The sequence below is a fragment of the Callorhinus ursinus genome, unplaced genomic scaffold (genome assembly GCF_003265705.2).
Source record: "Callorhinus ursinus isolate GAN/ISIS: 27379988/994484 unplaced genomic scaffold, GSC_fseal_2.0 scaffold9, whole genome shotgun sequence".
Taxonomy (NCBI): Eukaryota; Metazoa; Chordata; class Mammalia; order Carnivora; family Otariidae; genus Callorhinus; species Callorhinus ursinus.
Window position 1 is genome coordinate 39,126,047 of NW_027397071.1, and position 22,346 is coordinate 39,148,392.

The 22,346-nt window shown below is 37.3% G+C and overlaps 1 protein-coding gene and 2 non-coding genes across 17 annotated transcripts in view; 2 read left to right on the top strand and 1 right to left on the bottom strand.

The window, feature by feature from the left end:
• SLC44A5 (solute carrier family 44 member 5) overlaps positions 1 to 22,346 on the top strand; it is a 424,280-nt gene that overhangs the window by 130,744 nt on the left and 271,190 nt on the right. The gene's annotated exons all lie outside the window — the stretch shown is intronic.
• LOC112824240 (U6 spliceosomal RNA) lies at positions 932 to 1,035 on the top strand. The gene has a single exon (XR_003208375.1). It is a non-coding gene; the product is annotated as a U6 spliceosomal RNA (small nuclear RNA).
• Positions 11,716 to 11,819, bottom strand: LOC112824258 (U6 spliceosomal RNA). The gene has a single exon (XR_003208372.1). It is a non-coding gene; the product is annotated as a U6 spliceosomal RNA (small nuclear RNA).

The window sequence follows — 22,346 nt, forward strand, 5'->3', positions numbered from 1 at the left end:
GACAGAAGCATGGAGAGGGGTGGCTGTTATTCTCTGGAGTGGGTTCTTCAAGGAGGACCCGGACTCTGGGGGAGCCTGGTGCTAGTGCCTGGTGCTAATTAACGCCTCATGCTGCATTTCCAGAATGTGCCACTGGGGGAGGGGGCATGGAGGGGAACACCCGTATTTTTATGCATGTAGCTCTAGGCAGTGTATGGCCTCAGGGACAACAAAGAGGAATGCCAATGCCAGAGATAACCAAAGGGCAAATAATCTAGCACCAAAAATAGCCTCAGAGAGGAAAAATAAATTTCGCCTGATGTGAAACTGATGTGAATTTTATGTTTTCAAGTGCATGTGTTAGCAACAAAGCCAGCAAACATTTAAATAGGATTTTCAAGCTGACAGCTGACTCAGAATTTCTACGTGAGCTTAAATGGGAGTGCCTCAATTCACTCCTCATTCAATTCAATTCGATTGAAAGGAAGCCTTTATAGTAGGCCTTAAAGCACACTGAGGATTTATTTGTATTAACATTAATTTTGCTAAATGCCAATAAATGCTATGCCTGAGAGTCACTCTTCTGTTAGAAATTGCCTTAAATAAAATGTTTTATTGTAAAATTTAAGAATTATATTGTAACTCATATTTCCAGAAGCCAAGGTGCTATTCTGCATTTACCTCTACATCGACCAATGCATCTAGATCTAGACCTACATCATTAGCCATATCTGTATCTGTCTGTTGTCCAGTGGTCACACTCTCAAACATACTTAGAGAAAACAGAGATGGACATGTTTAGATTGAGTTGATAAGATTAAAAATCATATAAAAATTAAGAAAAAAGGACTGGAGGTAAAGGCAATAACACTTTTTCTTCCAGCCTAAGGCAAACAGGGTTGATCAAGACCCATCTGTTTGTTCGCAGATTTTCTATTCAACTTCTCTGGCTGACCTCACATCTATAGCACATATAATAACACTGAAATATTACAGAGATGAGCATAGCCCCTGTGCCAAGATGACTCACAAATTTGTAAAGTTGGCGTATTTTTGCAGAGTTAATGGCGTTTTTCTTTGGGTTCTCACTGCATAGTGTATACACATTGGCTGTCATCTTTCTGTATTATGATTTTTTGTTTATTTCTCTCTCTTGTGAAACAGACTTCCCAAAAGAAGGAAATATTCCCTATCAATTAAAAAAAATTTTTACACCCCACATGGGGCTCAAATTCATGACCCCAAAATCAAGAGTCACATGCTCTACCAAATGAGCCAGCCTGGCACCCCAGGAAATTATTCTTTGGATCCATAGTGGCTAGCATAGTGTCTGGCTTCTAGAAAGCACTCAGAAAATCTTGAATGAATGATTAAAAGATTTCATAGTCTGTGAATAAGAAACATGCAACAAATCTTTGTATTCATCATGCTCATCCAGAAATTGACTCTTAAACAGTTAATCCTTTTCTTCCCTCCTCACCTTGTCTTTCTGATGACAGAATTTCTATTTTAGTGTGATGCCCACATGGCCACCTCCTGTTGATAACTAGTGGGCACAACTCAATTTCATGATGGACAGATGGACAAGCCTGCTGTTGTTCTTGGCCATGAGACTGTTACTGCTTATTCTCTTAGATGCATCAACATGTCTTGCTTCCCCTCTTTTTATTAATTTTTTTTTGGCAGGACTATACATATTTGCTCCTAACACTGCCTTGCTATATTTGTAATATCAGAAGCCCACAAGCAGGCTCTGGAAGACAGATTAGCAGAAATATTTTGAGAGGCGCGTGTTAATCTAACACAAAAGAAGAGTACTCCATGGAAAAGAGGCCATAAAATACTGCTATTATCCAACTGAATAGGGGTGGATCTTCCTCTTTCTCTTCTAACATAGTGAGATTGACTGGAATAAAAATAAAGTTGCAGTATATTTCTGGGAAAAGGGATCCAGATTATGCTACCAATTTGAATTTTTCAGCTAGAGGACTGCAAAGTTACTCATTGAAATTTTATATGTAATTACATATATGAATAGTAGCTACTTCAAATTAATTATATAAATTATAATTCATAGACTTAACATTGGCATGTTACTTACTTATTTATTTATTTAATTTTATTTTTTAAAGATTTTTTGTTTATTTATTTGAGAGAGAGAGAATGAGAGATAGAGAGCACGAGAGGGAAGAGGGTCAGAGGGAGAAGCAGACTCCCCGCCGAGCAGGGAGCCCGATGTGGGACTCGATCCCGGGACTCCAGGATCATGACCTGAGCTGAAGGCAGTCGCTTAACCAATGGAGCCCCCCAGGCGCCCCCTTAATTTTTTATTTTATAAAATTTAAAAAAATATTTATTGATTTATTTGAGAGAGAGAGAGAGAGAATATGTGCGTGAACACACGAGCAGGGGGAGAGAGAGAGAGAGAATCTCAAGCGGACTCTTCATCAAGTGTGGAGCGTGATGTGGGGCTCAAACCCACCACCCTGATCTGAAATCAGGAGTTGGATGCTTAACTGACTGAGCCACCCAGGTGCCTCTACTCTCTTGTTACTTAATTTTTAAACCATATATGGCATTCAAAAGCATTTTAACATGGATATCTTCTTTATAAGAAAAAAGGAAATGGGGGAAGAAAATTATTTACTTAGTTTCTCTCATGGGCCAGACATTTTTATGCCTTTTCCAACGTTTTCCATGTAATCTTCAGAACTAAGCTGTGAAATACATTTTGTTATGATTATTTTATAAAAGAGAAAACAAGAACTCAACGATAGTAATTTGCTCCTGGTCACAGAGCTAGGAATGACAAAACTAATAACAAGGCAAGTGTTTCTAACTCAAATTTATTCTCGGCTCACTGTATTAGATTAGCCAGGATACAGTAAATTTTCAAGGAATTTGGATTTTAATTATATAAATAGCAGTGTCTTAAAGGGTTTTCCATGTTGTGAATGGGATGTCTTAGAAACCAATTTCTTCTAAGTTGGGTAGGGTACTTGTCCCCTTTTCCAGATGTGTAACAGGGTTAATTGCAAAAAACAATTCAATAATGTGCTGCAGGGGAAGTGATTTCTGAATTTTTGGAATGCCTAAGCCAGAAAGCAGAGTGCTCTAGTATTTCACAAACATGTCTCGGGAACTACTGTTCTGCTTTCTAGAAGTCATGATTTGTCTTGTCTATCCTGTTTGCCTTCAGGATCCATGCCTGGGCTACCATGATGGGGTCTGACCAGAGCTCTTTCTTTCTTGTTTCTTTCTCAGTTTCATTCTTGTTTTGACTAAATTCATGGACCACCAGTGATCTCAGTTGACAAGGGGGGTTGAGGTGAAAATCACTCTAGCTTTCCAGGGTGCTCTTAGCAAGCATTAGTTTGTGGCTAGATTTCTCTGAGGCCCATTGGGATTGTCCCTGTGTATATCTAGACCCTAGGACAACTCTTGAACTGACTGCCTTTTTTGTGGAGCAGGCGCAGTACAGGCTTTGGCCTTCCTCCGTGTGTTTCAGCATATACTTCTCCCCCTCTGGTGTGGTGGCAGAGTCCACGTTGAAGAGAAGAGATTCTGTATATTTGCTCCTTTCCTCATCCTACCATCAAATATGAGTCGGACTCACTTTCTCAGGGTGGAAGGATAGACTATGGGACCAACTGCGGGTACCTTGCAACTAAGTAACATAGTTGCTAAAATGGATTAACTCTGCAAAGTAACAGAACTGCCAGTTATCCTGGTTTCCTTGGGTAAAGCAGACAGTGCCAGAGGCACTGTGTTGGGCTCCTGCTCAGTGAGGAGGAGTCTGCTTGAAGATTCTCTGCCTTTGCTCCTCCCCCTACTCTCTCTGTCTCTCTCTCTCTCTAAAAATAAATAAATAAGTCTGTAAAAACAAAAACAAAACCCAGGTTTTGTTACCTTCTCGCCAGAGTTTCTGACTCAGTACATCTGGGGTGAGGCCTGAGACTTCTCATTCTAACAAGTTTCCAGGTGAATCTGATAGTTGGACAGCACTTCGGGAATCATTTAGGCCAGTGGTTCTGAAACTTGGTTGCCCCTTAGGATTACTTGGGAGCTTTTAAGAACTACCCATTCCCTATTGAAGGTGGTACTGACAGTCTGTATTTCATTGGTCTGGGCTGAGACTGTAATAGGATGATGTCAGTGACTGCAATATACATGGAGGATTAAATACCACTGGTCTGGTTTAACCCTCATTTTACAGATAAGGAAATTGAGGTCTCAAGAAAGTAGCTCTTCCCTTCTTGTTTTGGCTCCTAGCATTCTGCTCATTGTTTCTTACTCACCAGCTTGGTACTCAACTGTATAAAGTCAGGGGCTCTGTATCTATTTAGCACACAGTAAAGGTTCAATAAATGTCTACTATTGAGTTACTAATGTTGAAGGGAATGGGGGACCGCTAAAATTTTTTGACCAGCAAAGTGATACATATTGAAAGTAATATTTATTTATTTATTATAAAGGTTTTATTTTTTTATATTATTATTATTTTTTTAAGATTTTATTTATTTATTTGAGAGAGAGAGAGAATGAGAGATAGAAAGCACGAGAGGGAAGAGGGTCAGAGGGAGAAGCAGACTCCCTGCTGAGCAGGAAGCCCGATGTGGGACTCGATCCCAGGACTCCAGGATCATGACCTGAGCCGAAGGCAGTCGCTTAACCAACTGAGCCACCCAGGCGCCCATAAAGGTTTTATTTTTTAAAGATTTATTTATATCCAGAGAGGGAGAGAGAGCCTCTGAGTGGGAGGGAGGGGCAGAGGGCGAGGAAGAGAGAGAGAATCTCTCCCTGCTGAGTGTGGAGCTGACGCCAGGCTTGATCTCACGACCCATGAGATCGTGACCTGAGCTGAAATCACAAGTTGGACGCTTAACTAAACCACCCAAGTGCCCCATAAGGACTTTATTTTTAAGTCATGTCTACACCCAATGTGGGGCTCAAACTGACAGCCTTGAGATCAGCAGTTCCATGCTCCAGTCACTGAGTCAGCCAGGCACCCTGAAAGTAATATTTTAGGAGGATTTATTATTAGGAAGGATAAGATAAAGAGACTGGAGACATGATGATCTTCCTACTGCAGTGATTCTGTAAAGCCTTGCTACTCAACATGTGACAGAGACCAGCAGCATCAGCATCACCTGAAGCCTTGTTAGCAATGCAGACTCTCCAGCCCCACCTCAGACCTACTGAGTCAGAATCTACAATTTTACAAGATTCCCAGTGAGATGCATGCACATACAAGTTTAAGAAGCACTGCTGTAAGACATCCTATGACTAATGCTGGACTTACGGGGTAGCCCTAGGGGATCAAAAAAACCCAGCAAATATGAATGGCTGGTCAGGTCAGCTTTTCCTTAAGCCTTTTCCTTGAGATTACCAATTCTCTGGGATCTTAACAGGTATTCAGTGGTCAAAAAGATTTAGAAAAGACCAGGTTAAACAAAGCTAAACAGGTTTCTTTATGGCCAGACTTCTTTTATCTTTTAATATGCTGATGTACTTTCTGAGTCTCCAAGAGAAAAACTGTATTACTTAGCTGCTTCTACACTTATTGATCACGGAAGCCAGTTTGGGAGGCATCTTTCCATGTTACTATTTTGTGTAGCATATCTTGGTAAAGTTGTAATATGTCCTTTGTGATATTTAGGGCCTCAGACATAAAATATTCTAGCCCCTAGGCAGGAAATGATCTTACATTTCCTAAATTTAATAGATGCCCAACCTTTTGATTGCTGGCCCAGGTATGTGCTTTCACTTCTGACTCACTTTCATTGGCTGAAGCCTATTTGGACAGTCATAGGATAGATTTGTGGGTTGTCAGTGCTGGTTTGGGGAAAATTTTAAGAGTTAGTTGCTGGTTATGATGTCTGACGGAAACAGGGAGGAGACACTGGAAAATGTTAAGGTCACTGGTAACATACTGAATTTTAGTTTGTGTGTAGCAGTAAAATCAGGGGGTATGACTATGAGTGATTACTGGGTAAATGAAGAAGATAGAAAGAAATTTGATTGACAATTATGAGCCACAACATCTGTCAGCAAATTTATAGTCAAAAATAAAAAGAAGCAGATGAACAGATACATTTGAGAACTAAGGTTGTTTTAGATTTAGGACAGTCCAAAATTGGTTTTTCACAGTTTATTTCCATTGATGCCTTTTTTGAAAATTGATGGCCCATTTTAACACTGACATGTTGATTATCTCGCATTTTTTAACTCAGAAAGCATTTGATTTTAAATCACACTCACCAATAAACTACCTATATTTTGGATAGTGCTTTGTTTTACTTTTATGGTATCCTTGACAAGAAGTTTCACTTTTTCTTTTTCTTTCTTTTTTTGGTAGCAGTATACTCTCTGCTCTTCATGGTAAGAGGAATGAAAATACTTTTTCAATGATACCCTTACTGTGGTCAGTAGCAAACATCATTTTTAATTATTTTTCTTTTCTGTTAATAAACCTATGGAAAGTATATTTGATTTGGATCTGTCCTTTCAAAAGCTTTACTTTTTATTCCCTTTTCCTGACATTAAAAATGTCATTTCTTGCAAAATCAAGCGAGTACTATTATTTCTACTTCTGACATCAGTATACTTTTTCTTAGGAATTTTTCTCTTAAAAATTTGATCTTCAAAAATTTGATCTTACTTTAATGGGCAAATTTGGATATGGAAACCTTTTTGTTGTTTTTTAGAGAGGAAGAGGGGAGGGGCAGAGGGAGAGGGAGAGAGAGAGAATCTTAAGCAGGCTCCATGCCCAACGTGGAGCTGATGCATGGCTCGATCTCACAACCCTGAGATCAGGACCTGAGCTGAAATCAAGAGTGGGATGCTTAACTGACTGAGCCACCAGGTGCCTCTGGATATGTAAGCATTTTAAACCTGATTCAACTCAGTTTCTCTTTATATAATGTACCCTTAGTTGACAATTTCCTACACTTTCAGAAGAAATTTTTAAAGAGAAAGGAAGAACATTTTTGAAAAATCAAGCAGAATATATTGAATTAAAGTAGTCTTCGGTTTCAGAAACTTCTAGAAGATGTTGGTGTAGTTTCAACCCACTTTTTCTCCATGTCTAAAATCTACAGTTTCCACAGCACTATGACAAGAATGGTGATCCGAGATTCTATAAGCTACTAACTCATCCCAAAGAAATTTAGTTTTTCTTATTTTACTAGATTTACTAAGACAGAAAAGTAGACTGAGGCATTACATAATGGCAGCCTTTGGAAGGGATGCTAAAATGCTTGATCTGTCCTACTGACAGGATAACAATGGTGGGAGATGCCATTTACTAGGCAATTCTGCCTCTTCTGTGGAATGGGACAAGGGATATTATAGCAGCTGAGTGACTACCTCTGAACAGGTGGAGGGGGCTAGATGGGTGCTATGAGAACACCAGCTGCTGAATTTTGGACAACATGGGTGGCTTGTACCAACTACAAGCCCTTATAGTTGGTAGGAAAGAGATAATAGAGGCAGCAATTGTCCCACATGCTAAAGGTAATTTACTAATGATCCTTATTTAATATACATGCTGAAGGTTGCCAATACTTAGTCTAGAAAGATGTTCAACAAGCATTGGAAGTAGGGGTTCACATTAAGCCTTGGGTTACTAGACAATCCTATCACCCAAATATTTGTACAACATCGATCCAATAAAGTATTTATCAAGTATCATTAGAGGTCATGTTCTGTGCTAAGTGCTAGAATGCCAGGGCAAGAAAAAGATAAATGTTACCATTGCCATCACATTGTTTGCTGACTAGCATGTGATGCAGACAAGTAAACAAGATGATATAACACAGTAATATGCCATGATAGGAGAAATAACAGGGAACCATGATAGTACACAGAAGGGGGTACTTAGCTTTTAGTTAAGGAGCCAGATAGACAGACGCATCTACATGAAGGATGACTAAGCACTGGATGGACCAAAAGGAGCTGGGCAGGAAGAAGCATTCTGGGCAGGGGAAAAAAGCATATACAGAAGCTCAGAGGAGGATCATAAGGAATGCTTCATCTAGAGTATACAAATCTTGGGAAGAAGGAGAAATGGTAGAAATGACGTTAGAAAAGTAAACAGAGTCCTGACATATAGAAACATTTGGGCTTTATTATAGATGGAATAGAGAGCCATTGAAAGGTTTTCCAACAGAGAAGTGATTTGATATGCATTTTAAGACAATGACTCTGGTGGCATTCGAGAAAACAGACCAGAGGGAGAGAATACTGGAGAGAATGAGACCAATGGGGAGACTGTTGCAGAAGTTTATATACTAGAAGATGGTAGCCTGTATTTCACAAATGATGGCATTCTTAATGGTGCTTTTGTAATCTTGCACACTAGACATTAAAGTTATTTATTGTTACTTTTATAAGATTAAAATGTTTATTTTTAACTTTGTAGTTCCCATTTTATAATTCTTTAGGAAACCATTCTTCTTTCTTCTTTCTTGTATCTTTGTTAATTATTATGTCTGTTGCTTCCTGAATATTCTCCTGTAAATGTCTTTTCTGCTCTTCACATGTATTTTCCACCTTTTGTCATTGTCATTTCTTTCTTTCTTTCTTTCTTTCTTTCTTTCTTTCTTTCTTTCTTTCTTTCTTTCTTTCTTTCTTTCTTTCTTTCTTTTCTTTCTTCCTTTTTCTCTTTGTGGTTTCTTTTTCAAACTTGAGTACAGAGTTAATGATGAGAGAAAAGTAATTATGATTCTAGTGAATAGATTTCAGTTGCCACAACTAGGGATAGCCTGAGATTTCTTGAAAAGGACAAGTAGAAAAAAATTCAGTGGTTTTCAGCACTGGAAAGAAAGAATATAGTTTAAAGACAAACAATGTTCTTGGAGGGGAAGAGCCTTGCTGTACAGCAATCAATATAGTAGAATTAGAAAAGACCAACATGGATCAACCCCAAAGTGCAAAAAGTAATTAAGGGCACATAATAAATGTCAAGTACAAAATAGAAGCTGAGAAATTACAGAGTGAAGTTCAGAGTTTAAAAATGACAGAAAGACCAAAAGTGGCAAATGACAAAAACATTTCATATAAGACTAACTAAAAGTGCTACAATATTACAACAATATTATATAGGACACTACAGGTCAGGGAAGAGCCTAGAAAGGTGTCTAATGGATAGCAAAGGTGAATCATTGACTGAGAAGGTCTTGTAGACATTGAATAAATAAAGTAAGATAAAATGAATTCTTTGTCTCAAAGCTCTCAAAAAGCTCAGTCTTGCTAAACAGAGAAATCAATTTAAAATGAAAGAAGTAAAATTATTCTTTGGAAATGTTACCAACCACTAAGTGGCAAAGAAATTAAGAAATTTGAATTCTCATAGAGGACCAGATATGCTTTCTTTTAGGATTAGTGGTGCCCAAGGCCGTTAGAAATCCTTTATAAAAACATATGTTGCTTTTGTGTATTTTGTTCCCAAGTCACCCAAATAGGCCATGTTTAATGCTTCCTTGGCTTTCTATGTGTCAGAGTATGACACACTTGTCCCTTACCAGGTAAAACAAAGGAAAACATCAAGAGGATGTACAGAAACCCTAGCAAAAGAACTTCCAACCTATTAAACTTCTTGGGGGGATGAGGGGAGGGAAAATGTGCTCATTATGTGTGTGAAGTGGAGAGTTGGAAGAATGGGAATTTCTCAATCTGGAAATCCTTTGTCTTAATCCCTTTGGGCTGCTGTAACAAAACTATCATGGACTGGGTGGCTTAAACAACAAAATTTATTCCTCATGGTTCCAGAGGCTAGAAAGTTCAAGATTTGCCAGAAGTCTGTTCGCCTGTCTCTTGGCTTCTACAAGAAGTCTTGTAGACAGCTGCCTTAGAGTTTTGTGTGTGTGTGGGGGGGGGGAGGCAGAAAGACAGGCAGGCAGGCAGACAGACAGATGGACACACAGACTAATCCCATCATGAGGGCTTCACTCTCATGACCTAATTACCTCTCAAAGGCTTCATCTCCAAATGCCATCGCTTTGGGGATTAGGGTTTCAACACATGAATTTGGAGAGGACCGAAGCATTCAGTCCACAGCATTCTCAGAGATAGAAATTTTCCAAAGAGAGAGAAATTGTTCTTTTAAAATTGTATGTTAAAGGCAGGATTCAAAGAATCGGTGTGCCTGATGAATTTATGCTCTGTTCCCATTACGCTTGGGGAAACAAGGACCACAAAAGATGGAGTAGGTGGAGAAGGGGGCAGCACCTGAGGGGTGAACAGGGAGGCAATGGAAATAAATCACAGGAACTGAGGGATGCAATGGCAGTGGAACACGAAGAGCTGGTCTGAGCCCTCAGGAGGCTTTAATGGGTTCTCCAGTGCCATGCAACCCATTATGTATCTGGTCTGGAAAGACAATGGTCAACCCTGGGATTGTTAATTATATTCCTTTTTTTTTAAAAAAGATTTTATTTATTTATTTGACAAAGATAGAGAGAGAACACAAGTTGGCAGGGCAGCAGGCAGAGTGAGAGGGAGAAGCAGGCTCCTGCTTGGAAGGAGCCTGATGTAGGGCTCGATCCCAGGACCCTGGGATCATGACCTGAGCTGAAGGCAGATGCTTAACCAACTGAGCCACCCAGGCGCCCCTGATTATATTACTTTAAATGGAATTATATGACTTCAAATGTAACTTTTAAATTTTCCCTTAATTTTATATTTAAATTTGTTTTCCGAATATCCAGAAAGGTTGAAAGAATAATACATTATGAATACTTGTATATTCATTCCTTTGATTCAACAATTGTTCCTATTTTGCCATATTTGCTTCATATAACTATTTGTGAGTACGTGTATTTTCTTCTGAATGCCTTGAAAATTAGCTGCAGACATTGTGATAGTCACCATAAATGTTTTATATAATCACAATATTATCAACACATTTAAGAGAATTAAATATATATAATGAAATAATAACCAAGTTATTTTCAAATTTTTCTAATTGTCCACAAATTATTTTTATTTTTTATTTTTTTTAAAAAGATTTTATTTATTTATTTGAGAGAGAACGAGAGAGAGCATGAATGGGGTAGGGGGGAGGAGGGGAAGGGCAGAGGGAGAGGGAGAAGCAGGCTCCCAGCTCAGCGGGGAGCTCCATGTGGGGCTTGATCCCAGGACCCTGGGATCATGATCTGAGCTGAAAGCAGACGCTTAACTGACTGAGCCACACAGGTACCCCGACAAATGCTTTTTAGATCTCTTTTTTAAAAGCCAGGATTCAAGTAAGGTTCAGAGATTATATTTGACTTTTATGTGTCTCCAGTGTCTTTTAATCTAAAGTCTCTCTTTCTTTCTTTATAACTTTTACTTTTTGAAGACATTGCAGGACAGTTGTCTTTTGGAAGTTCCCACATTCTGCATTTATCTGATTTCTCCCATTTGGTGTTGTTTTCCTAGTTCTTATAGTCTCTGGATTTCCAGCAAAATCAAAGTAAATCTAGTAGCTTGATTAGATTCAAGCTAAACATTTTTAGCTAGAATATTGTGCTTATCTCATATTGTGTTACTACAAAAGGCATGTAATGCCAGAGTTTCCACTAAAATTACGTTGTTTGATAATTCGGTTAACATGATAATCTCCAGATCTCTTCATTGTGAAGGCATATTTTTTTTCTGTTTACAATTAGCAAGGACTCTGTGGGATAATACCCTGAAATTTTGTGAATAATCAATAATCTTCCACCTAAAGATTTTATTTTATTTTATTATTTAAAAAATATGAAACGCTTCACAAATTTTCATGTCCTCCTTCTGCAGAGGTCATGCTAATCTGTGTATCGTTCCAATTTTAGTATATGTGCTGCAGAAGCGAGCACTCACCTAAAGATTTTAAGTGTCCAACAATACTCCTTGCCTGAAACAATTATATCATTAGGGATTGTAAAAGTTGTGATTTTTCTAATTTATATATAATTTCTTCTATATTTATTAGCTGGCATTCTTCTGTGAAGAATAACTTTCCCTCATCCACTGGTACTTGTATTTCTTTCTAAAGAAGCAGGACACCGTCATAATTTAAAAAAATGATTATAGCAATTTTGCATATAGAGAAAAACAAACCCAGCTGTAATCTCAACAGCTAGTAAACCAGTGTTAACAATTTGGTATTTCTTTCCATTCTTCTTTCAAAGCCTATAAGTATATATATTACAAAATTTGATACATAAGTTTTATATCCAGCCTTTTATAGTTAGTATTATATCATTATCAGTTCACTATGCTGTTAAATATTCTTTAAAGTATTTTTGCTGGCTGTCTGCCATCTCATAATTAGGATGTGGCATACTTTATTTCCCTATTCCCTTACAACCAGGGGGCCATATATCCTGGTTTGTCCAGGGCAGTTCTTATTTATGACTGTTGTCTTTGCAAAATTATTAAAGCATCCCCTCTTACTCCTGGAGTCATCTAGTTTGGAAGACAAATTATATAGTCACCCTACCATCACTGTACTTGCAATTGACTATTTGCTGTTTTTAATTTTCTAATCTATTTACTCTTGCATAAATCTTTGGGTGCATTTCTTATTATTTCAAGAGGATAAATTTCTAAAAGTCCTGCATCAGGCTCCCTGCTCAGTGGGACTCTGCTTCTCCCTCTCCTTCTGCCCTCCACCCCCCACCCCGCCACGCTCTTGCTCTTTCCCTTGCTCGCTCTCTCTCAAATAAATAAAATCTTTAAAAAAAAAGAAATAATAAATGTACAGAGTAGTAATAGCAGCATCCTCCTTATCTAGCTTATTTGTCTTTTTTTTTTTAAGATTTTATTTATTTGACAGAGGGAGACACAGCGAGAGGGGGAACACAAGTAGGGGGAGTGGGAGAGGGAGAAGCAGGCTCTCTGCTGAGCAGGGAGCCGATGTGGGGCTTGATCCCAGGACCCTGGGATCATGACCTGAGCCGAAGGCAGACACTTAACGACTGAGCCACCCAGGCGCCTCTAGCTTATTTGTCTTAAGCTGTGAGTTTTTGATAAAGAATTGCTTATTTAGCTTACTGGGAATAGTAAATGGTAAATGTTTCTTGTTCAAGGTTACATGACCAAAAACAATTGAGTAGGAATTTGAACCTAGGTCTGTCTGTCTTCAGTCTTATCCATGTGTCCTGCTGCCTCATGTAAGTACTGCCATCATGTACCCACTATTGCTAAATAGGCAAACAATGGGAAAAGAAATATTTTCTCTCTGTGAGTTTTTAGTAATCATTTGGGATCTGTTTGATTGTTGCCAAAGTAATTCTTTATTTATTTTTATCCTCTGTAAATGGGATTGGCTGTGTGAAATCAATGTATCAAAACATGCAGTTTAGGTTCTGGTACACAGTGGGTGCTCAATCTGTACTGGTTTCCACCTATACTCACATTGGGTTATCATAACCATCTGCTAATGGGTCTGTGCTGGGCTTAAAGGAGAAGCAAACGACGGGGGACCGATTGCCTCTCCCTCTTTCTACTTTCCAAAGCTGCTCTCTCTGCTTTTCCTCAATGTTGATGACTCACACACTGAAGAAGAGAGCAGGAGTCAAACAGACTCTGGGGCATTGACAAGTGAAGGAAACACAATTTAAGTCACTGCATCAAAAATGTTGATCCCTCTTTTTATCTTCTGTTTCAAAAGTTGTTTGTTCAGAATAAGAAAGCCATCTTCAAGCTCTGGAAATAGAACCCTGCATATGTGGCTTAGTTCCAGCTTATATGGGGACAGGTTCTAACTCAGAAACACAGGACTAGTGAGTGGGGAGAGGACAGACTGGGGAGAATATCATCCATAGACACTTGCCAGAGTCACTCCACCACTACTGCCAAGTAAGTCTGAGCGACGGCGGGACGGTAGAAGGAATCTGGCTGACTCTTCTCTCCTAACGCAGGAGGAGGAGGACTGGCTGGAATTTAGCAGCTAAACTCAACTTAGAACCTAACTATGATCATTTCAGGAAGCATGGCTGAACTAAAGCTAGTTTTATTTAGGTTTCTCTTATTCTAAATAGTAAACACTGCTGGCTGTGGAGGTTCTTGCAAGGAAAAGCAGAGAGACACTACAGAATCACATTTCCTCCAGAAGATACTAGACCAGGAAAGAAAAAAGAGACTGGATGTGAAAGACAGGGAGTTCTCATCTATTCTTAACCTATTTTTAACTTCAAAGTGTGATATTTTAGGCTTTATAGTATTCTATGGTTTTTAAAACATTTTCACAAATATTAGCTCTTTGATCATTGTAACATAGTCTCAAGAGGCAAGTCAGGCAGATGTCCACATTTCAGAAGAAGAAATGAAACATGGAGACATTGTGATTTCCCCCAGTTTTACAGAATTAGAAATGACAGGGGATCCTTGATGCCTACATCAGTGAGTTCTGCATTCCATCCCAATGTTTATATAGTTCCAGAGATTACACCTTTTCTCTGGCTTAGACTTTTTGTTTTGTTTTGTTTTGCTGGCTTTTTAAGCTAGTCCATTTGTGAATAGTTGTTAAAAGAATGATTATGTGGTTGCCTCCCCCAACTAAAGTGCAACATTTCAGAGTGTGCCTACCATGTTGTCTGAAATTTGGGTGCTACCCCTACTCTCTGTTTTTCTTTTCCTCTTTTGTGTCCTTGTGTAAGGCTGAGCAGAGTTTATTGCTGTACATATATCACATTTGGAATTTATGATAGCTTTCTGTTAATGGGTTGGGTATTATTGTGTCTCAACTTCTGTGACCCTATGTCAGGACAACTCAGCTTGGGGATATATTGCTGAGTTGTAATTTAAAAACCCTTGGCCCTTCTCTCTGTCAAACAAACTTGAACATAAAACAGTGTTGTATTAAATAGGATGGAGTTAGGATTTCTTTTTCAGTAAACAATGGATATTTGAAAAACAGCATATGCTTAAAAGAACGTGTGCGCTCTCTCTCTCTCCCTTTTTCCCCCTTTCAGATTGGTCACAATGTATGAAAGCATAATACAAAGTGGGAAATGATCTCTTTTAGTTATCATGGTGCTATTTAAAAAAAAATTTATTATATTTTGTTTACTGGAAATAATAACATCAAGCACTTATGTCTTAGTTACTTTTTAAAAATTTTAATTCCAGTATAGTTAACATACAGTGTTATATTAGTTTCAGGTGTACAATATAGTGACTCAACAATTCTGTACATTACTGGATGCTCATCATGAGAAGGATAATCTTAATCCCCTTCACCTCTTTCACCCATCCCTCCACCCACCAACCCTCTGGTAACCATCAGGTTGTTCTCTAGTTTAAGAGTCAGTTAAGAGTTACCAATAACTTCCTGTGGTTATAGAAGATATTGTTTTCTAATTTTCTAACAAACGATTTTTTTAAAGAAGAAAAAACTGCTTCTATCAAATAACTCCTAAGAAAACAACTTTAAATCATTTTTTGTTTGTTTCTTTCCAGTCTTTCTCTGTTTATTTGTTATTTTGTTCCTTAATTTGTTTAAGAAATATTTATTGAGGGGTGCCTGGGTGGCTCAGTCGGTTAAGCGGCTGCCTTCGGCTCGGGTCATGATTCCAGGGTCCTGGGATCAAGTCCCATGTCGGGCTCCCTGCTCAGTGGGGAGTCTGCTTCTCCCTCTGCCTCTGCCTCTCCCCCTGCTTATGCTCTCTCTCTGTCAAATAAAGAAATAAAATCTTAAAAAAAAGAAATATTTATTGAGTACATAATATGGATCAATCACAGTGCTGGGCACTGGACATATTGAGGTATACAAGATAAGCAGCTTAACGGTTGTTGATAGAATGGGTAATAATAGGGGCGCCTGGGTGGCTCCGTTGGTTAAGCATCAGACTCTTGGTTTCAGATCAGGTCATGATTTAAGGGTCTTGAGATCAAGCCGTGTGTCAGGCTATGCAATCAGCATGGAGTCTGCTTGAGATTCTCCCCTTCTCCCTCTGCTCCTCTCTCTCTCTCTCTCTTAAATACATTTTAAAAAAAAGAATAGGTATTAATAACCATGGTAGTGAGTGCTACAAATGAGAAGTGTAGGCTGCTGTACTCTACAGTGTGGACCTAATTTAGTTTTTCTAAAGAAATTATTTAATATATACCTATGTAATGTATTTTAAATAATTGGGATCATTATGATATATAAAGTTTAGTATATTTTTTCTTAAAACTATATTATGACTATTTTCCCATTTCTTTAAATATTCTTTGAGAATGCTATTTCTTAAAAGATTAATTTATTTATTTCAAGGGGAGGGGAGTGGCAGAGGGAGAGGGAGAGAGAAAATCCCAAGCAGACTCCCCGCTGAGTGTGGATTCCCCAACACAGGGCTCAATCTCATGATCCTGAGATCATGACCTGAGCTGAAATCAAGAATCCGATGCTTAACCAACTGAGCCACCCAAGCACTTCATAGAATACTATTTTTAAGGGCTACATAATTTTCTACTGGATCTATATACCAAATTTATTAGAAATTGGAATATTTCCTGGAATTTAGACTTCTCATAAGCGTCATTCATCCTGAGGTTTATAATGACCAAAAGCTCACATGTGAAAGCATATGAATTTGTAACCAAGAACTACTAATTAATTTCTTTTAATTATGTCTGCCTTGTACCTTTTGCTTTAAAAGAATCAGAACTTAGAATTTATGGGTCCTGGAGATAAAAATGTAGTTATAGCACCCCTTGCTTTAATAATCTCGCTGTCACTGCTTTATGATATTTGGGAAATCTTAGAGAATTAAAATAGAAGGGATGGCAAAATGATGGCTGAGCTCTCATGGCCCATCTGGACTCCAAATTGAGAGTTCTTCCTGGACTTAGTGTAGGTACTTAGCTGATTGTGGAGAACTTAGGGATAGGAAGATATTGTTGAAAATAGGCTTTTTAAAGAGATGGTGACTCCACAGTTGTTGATGTTTGGAAAGCATTTTCTTTGATATTTATTTATGAGTTTACTTGCTTTATATTTTTCCTTTCCCAGTTTTTTTCTTCACCTTGTTTTAGTGTGTTCCTGTGTGCTCCCACCTTGTTTTGTAAGGCATGCCTTCTATTTATCTGAGATCATTTCTTTTGTGTGTGGGTCAGACTTATTGTCAGATGTCTCACTGGGGTGAAAGTCATCCAAACATAAATCTTTTTTTTTTTTTTTGCTCTCTTGCTTTCCCCCTCCTCTTTTTGTGTTGCCATTTTCTTCTCCATTTTTGCATTCCTTCTTTTGTTTGCTTGAGCAACTTGTCCCACCTCCATTCCTCCTTAACTTTCTTGGGTCATAAGTTCTCTTTTACATTCAGTGCTATAGCTGCTTCTTTTCATTCTACTGTGCTTTGGTATTCTGTGCTGCCTCTCCCTTTCTCCTTTCCTCTCTCTCTCAGTGTATTTAATATGTGTTTCACCTTGGCTCTGCTCATTTGTGCTTCTGAATTGCTGCAGCAGCTTCTCACACATCCTATGTAGACTCAGGGAAAGGAAAGGGAAAGGACAGATGTTGTAGTTACTAATGGAACAGCAGCTCCAAATGCAGATTCACGTAGGAAAGGGACTATCTGAAAAAGGAAATTTCCCTAATATGTTTCCTCCTATTAAGAAGTTCCCTGGCTGGGACTGTGTCACATTAGAAAGCTTTTGCATAGTGAAGGAAACCATCAACAAAACAAAAAGGCAACCTACAGAATGGGAGAAGATATTGCAAATGATAAATCTGGTATGTGGTCAAAATCCAAAATATTTAATAATTCATAACTCAATCACAAAAAAACAAATGATCAAATTAAAAGATGAGCAGAAGACCTGAATTGATATTTTTTCAAAGAAGACATATAGATGGCCAGCAGGGATGTGAAAAGGTGCTCAACATCACTAACCATCAGGGAAATGCAAATTAAAACCACAATGAGATATCTCATGCCTATCAGAATGGCTGTTATCAAAAGACAAGAAATAACAAGTATTGGTAAGGATGTGGAGAATAGGGGATCCTTGTACAGTATTGGTGGGAATGTAAATTGGTAAAGCCACTATGGAAAACAACATGGAGTTTCCTCAAAAAAATCAGAAGTAGAAATATCATATGACCCAGCAATTCCACTTCTAAGTATTTAACCAAAGGATACAAAAACACTAATTTGAAAAGACATATGCATTCTTATGTTCATGGCAGCATTATTTACAGTAGTCAAGATATGGAAGCAACCTAGGTGTCCATAGATAGATAAATGGATTGTGTATGTGTGTGTGTGTGTGTGTGTGTGTGTGTGTGTGTGTGTGTGTAGACCTACATATATATACAATGGCATATTACTCAGCCATAAAAAGAATGAAGTCTTGTCATTTGCAACAACATAGGTAGACCTGGGGGATACTGTGCTGAGTGAAATACGTCAACTAGAGAAGGACAAATACTATATAATTTCACTTATATGTGGAATCTAAAAACATAATAAATGAACAAACAAAACAAAAAAGAAACAGACTTATAGATACAGAGAACAAACTGATGGTTGCTAGAGGAGAGGAGTTCGATGAAATAGGTGAAGGGGATTAAGAGGTACAGTTGTCCAGTTATAAAATAAATAAGTCATGGGGATGTAATGTACAGCATGGAGAGTATAGATAGTAATATTATTAACAACTTTGGTGATAGACAATAACTAGACTTGTTGTGACCATTTCATAATATATTTAAATATCGAATCACTGTGTGGTACACTCAAAAATAATACAATATTGTATGTTAGTTATTCCTTTTTAAAATTTATTTTAAAATTTTATTTTAAATTCCAGTATAGTTAATACATAGCATTATATTAATTTGTGACAGTGTTATGTTAGTTTATATATTATTATTTAATAAGAAAATGTTTCCTGGCTCAGTCCAGAGATTCCTTATTGTTTTCAAAGAAGATATCTAAAAATAGGCTGGTCCTCCAAATATGATTCTTTATGGAGCCACACCCAATTCTTCCCATGTACAGAACTATTTTAGAGACTTGCAATGGGAGAGGTATTCTAAGAAGCTTTCTAAGAAGCAGCTTCTTAGAACCACTTTGAAATAGGTTTTAAAATTTAAAAAAAAAACCATTTCACACACATGATATGCTTCAATACTCCATATGAGAAAAAGGTTATTCAAGAAGTCTTAACCTAGCTTGTAAGAAGGGTCAAAGGATCAACTTGACAAAACTTATTGTGGGGCTACTATGAGCCATATCCTGTGCTGGATGCTGGAAACTTACAGGTGAGTAGCCATCCGTAGTACCTGTCCTGGTCACAGTCTACCAGAGAACTCACATTCATCTATCAGCTCAGTCATATATTTATGCCACATAAATGAACAGTTTTAGACCTTGATTTAACTAGTTCACAGCCAAACTGTTGCTTACTGTCCATGGAAACTCATGCTTTAGATAAGGAACTCATATTTTACATATAAAAAGAATAGTAAGTAAAATAATATTGACACAAAATTTCAGATTTTAGATTGATACAAAATTTTTGAAATAACCAAGAGCTTTTCATAGTGGCCCTATTATACTTGGAAGATTGGACTGGATAATTTCTAAAGTCCCTTCCAGTAATTAAAAAAGCATGTTTTCTGATTTTATTCATGTCTGTTTTATAACAAATTTTATTATTAAATTGCTCTCCATCTGTAAGAATCATATATCTGAAAGACCTTTGCATAACTCAGACAAGGTAAAATAGTTTTTCTACCCAAACATCACATTTTCTTTTCAGTTATAACAGGTGCCCCCAATAGTACTGGACATAAGGTCTGGGTTTGTCCTCATAAATCAGTGTAATTCTCTGGCCTTGAGTAATTATGTCAAAATAATTCACCTTTATTCATAATTGGTTATTTAAATAAAAAGTCTGTCGTTACCTTTGCAGAGTCTGAAACAAACTGCTTAGTTGATGCATTTGGTATGTTTTCCAACAATGTGTGTTTGAAAATACTAATTACCTAATTAAGTAGTAAAAAACAATCCTGTTCCAAATTTTTGTTGGTAAAGGAGAAAGATTAAAACAATTATCTCAGGTTAGAGGGGAAAGGAGTCCAAATAGAAAAGAAGCTCATTCATTTGGTGTCTGTGTCTCATTTTTCACATGGACACTATGTCAGCATTTCCTTTAGCACATGTAGAATATCTGATCCTTCACAGGACAGCTACATTGACTCACCTGTAAATGTAACACATTTTTATAGTTGTTGTCACCCTCAGGATCTTGGTGTGACAGAAAAATATTGGCTGAAAGACCAGTGTAGAAGAATGTGGATTAGCTTTGAAGGGTTCAGAGGTTAGACTCAAAGAAGTATAGAGCTATTAAGTTTTAGCTAGGGATATTTGGTTGTAGTACATGTAACAAAAGAGACTGTAAACAAGAACCCCAGCAGGTTAAATAGATTTTTTTCATATTAATAGCGGCAAGGTATAATTTGAATAGGAAATGATAGGTTAGTGGTCCTTTACATATTATTGCTTTAAAAATTAGGGTAAGATTTGATCTACTCATCATGCAATAAAGAGAAGAGGCAATAGGAAAAGTATAATTTTCCCTTCAAAGGCTCCCCTTTGTATGTGGATTAGACCCCTCCTGCACTTCCACTTATGTACTGATCAGTATTGTTGAATAGCATTCATTTTCAAAAGATTAGTTGGCAATCTTTAGGAATTTAAATCTAACTAGAATTGTTTTAGATGTATGCAAGGAGACATATATTTTTGTTGTGTATACCATTTAAGATAAGCTTTCAGTTTACTAATAGCACTCTTATATTTCTTTTATAAACTCAGCATGTTTTATTTTTAAGCTTTTATGTTATAGAGTGGTTTATGTCACTCATTATCTAGTAAAAATGGATAAAATTACGGACAAAGATGCACTTTACAGCATCCTTAGATTATGAGTTCTATGAATAAATTATCTAACAATAATCTGAATTTGAGATGCTAAATGACTGGATTCTGATAAACATGATTCCTCCGTTAAAATCATATATATTGGCAAGCACATGAGAAATGTGTTATGCCAGTTCATCTAATTCAAGCTGTATGATGAGATTTGCCTCAAAATTATAAATGATGGCCACCTACACAAGTCACTATAGAATTTCTTCCTTCTGTTTAATGTTATTTGCGTGGTTCAGGTCTGAGTCTTCCTCTCATAGAGCACTGGACCTGGAGTCAGAAGATCTAGATTCCAATTCTGGTTTCATGGATAACTAACCATGTGACAATGAGTAAATCCTTTTACCTTGGGCTCAAGGTTCTAATAGGTGAAATGAGCCTAACAATATTATCTTACCTAATTGATAGAGTTGGCATGAGGATCAAATAGAATTAAGTAAGAGAGTGGACAAAAGAGCTCTGAATACTGTAATCACCCCAAGTAAATTAATAATAAAAATAAGGTAGGCAAATTTGCCAAATGCTTTTTAATAGAAAATTTTCTTATTTTTTAATAACACAAAATGAAATTTTTCTGCCATAAAATATGTAAGGGAAACATAAATATGGAATATGATCCCATGGATGTCCATTTCCTTCCTCACCCCTCTTTGCCTAGTTAACTTTACTCAGACTTTCTCACAAGAATCTTACCCAACTGCTTTATCCTTCACTCATAGGGTAATTACAATGGGTAATTATGCACTACCCCCATTATACAATTCCATACTCACTAGACTTCTTCTACATAGCATGTATCACCCTTTGTAATGTCTACTTCTGTGCATATTTGATTATCTCTCCCATTAGATCATAAGCTTCATGAGGGTGTGAACTTGTTCTGCTCACATACCTGAACACCAGTACAGTGTGTGGTGCCAAATCATCATTGCATGACTGTTGGATAAAAGTTTCAGCTGTTAATATGTTTATCTAAATCAATTTGAGTCACTAACCAAAACTTGGATTCAGGATTGCTCAAAAAGTCAATATATTATCTGCAGAGATGAAGGAATAGCCAGTCATTCTACTTGAACTTGTATTAATTATGCTTGCTTTAAGCCCAGATGCAGATTGAGGCCCTAGGTTCAAAGTAAATTCAATTCTTTTAATGTCATATGAAAGGGATTTCTGGTTTTAGTACTATTTCTTGGACTGCATTCAGTCATCTTAGATGTTAAAATCTTCTGGTTGTAAATAAATTTTGAGTCAATTTTTCATTATTCATTTATAAAATAATTCCTTTAAGTAGGATTACATTTTTAGAGAGAAATCCATCTCTTAAGGGTTTTATTTTCTACTTGACCTGTGCTTATTTACATGGGTACATTTCCAGATTTATTGAGGCCACGCCACAGCACATCAACAAGGTTGTGGACTTAGCACTGAACCCAGAGGCTTATGAGTTCCTGTCACAGCTCAGCACATAACTTCTCT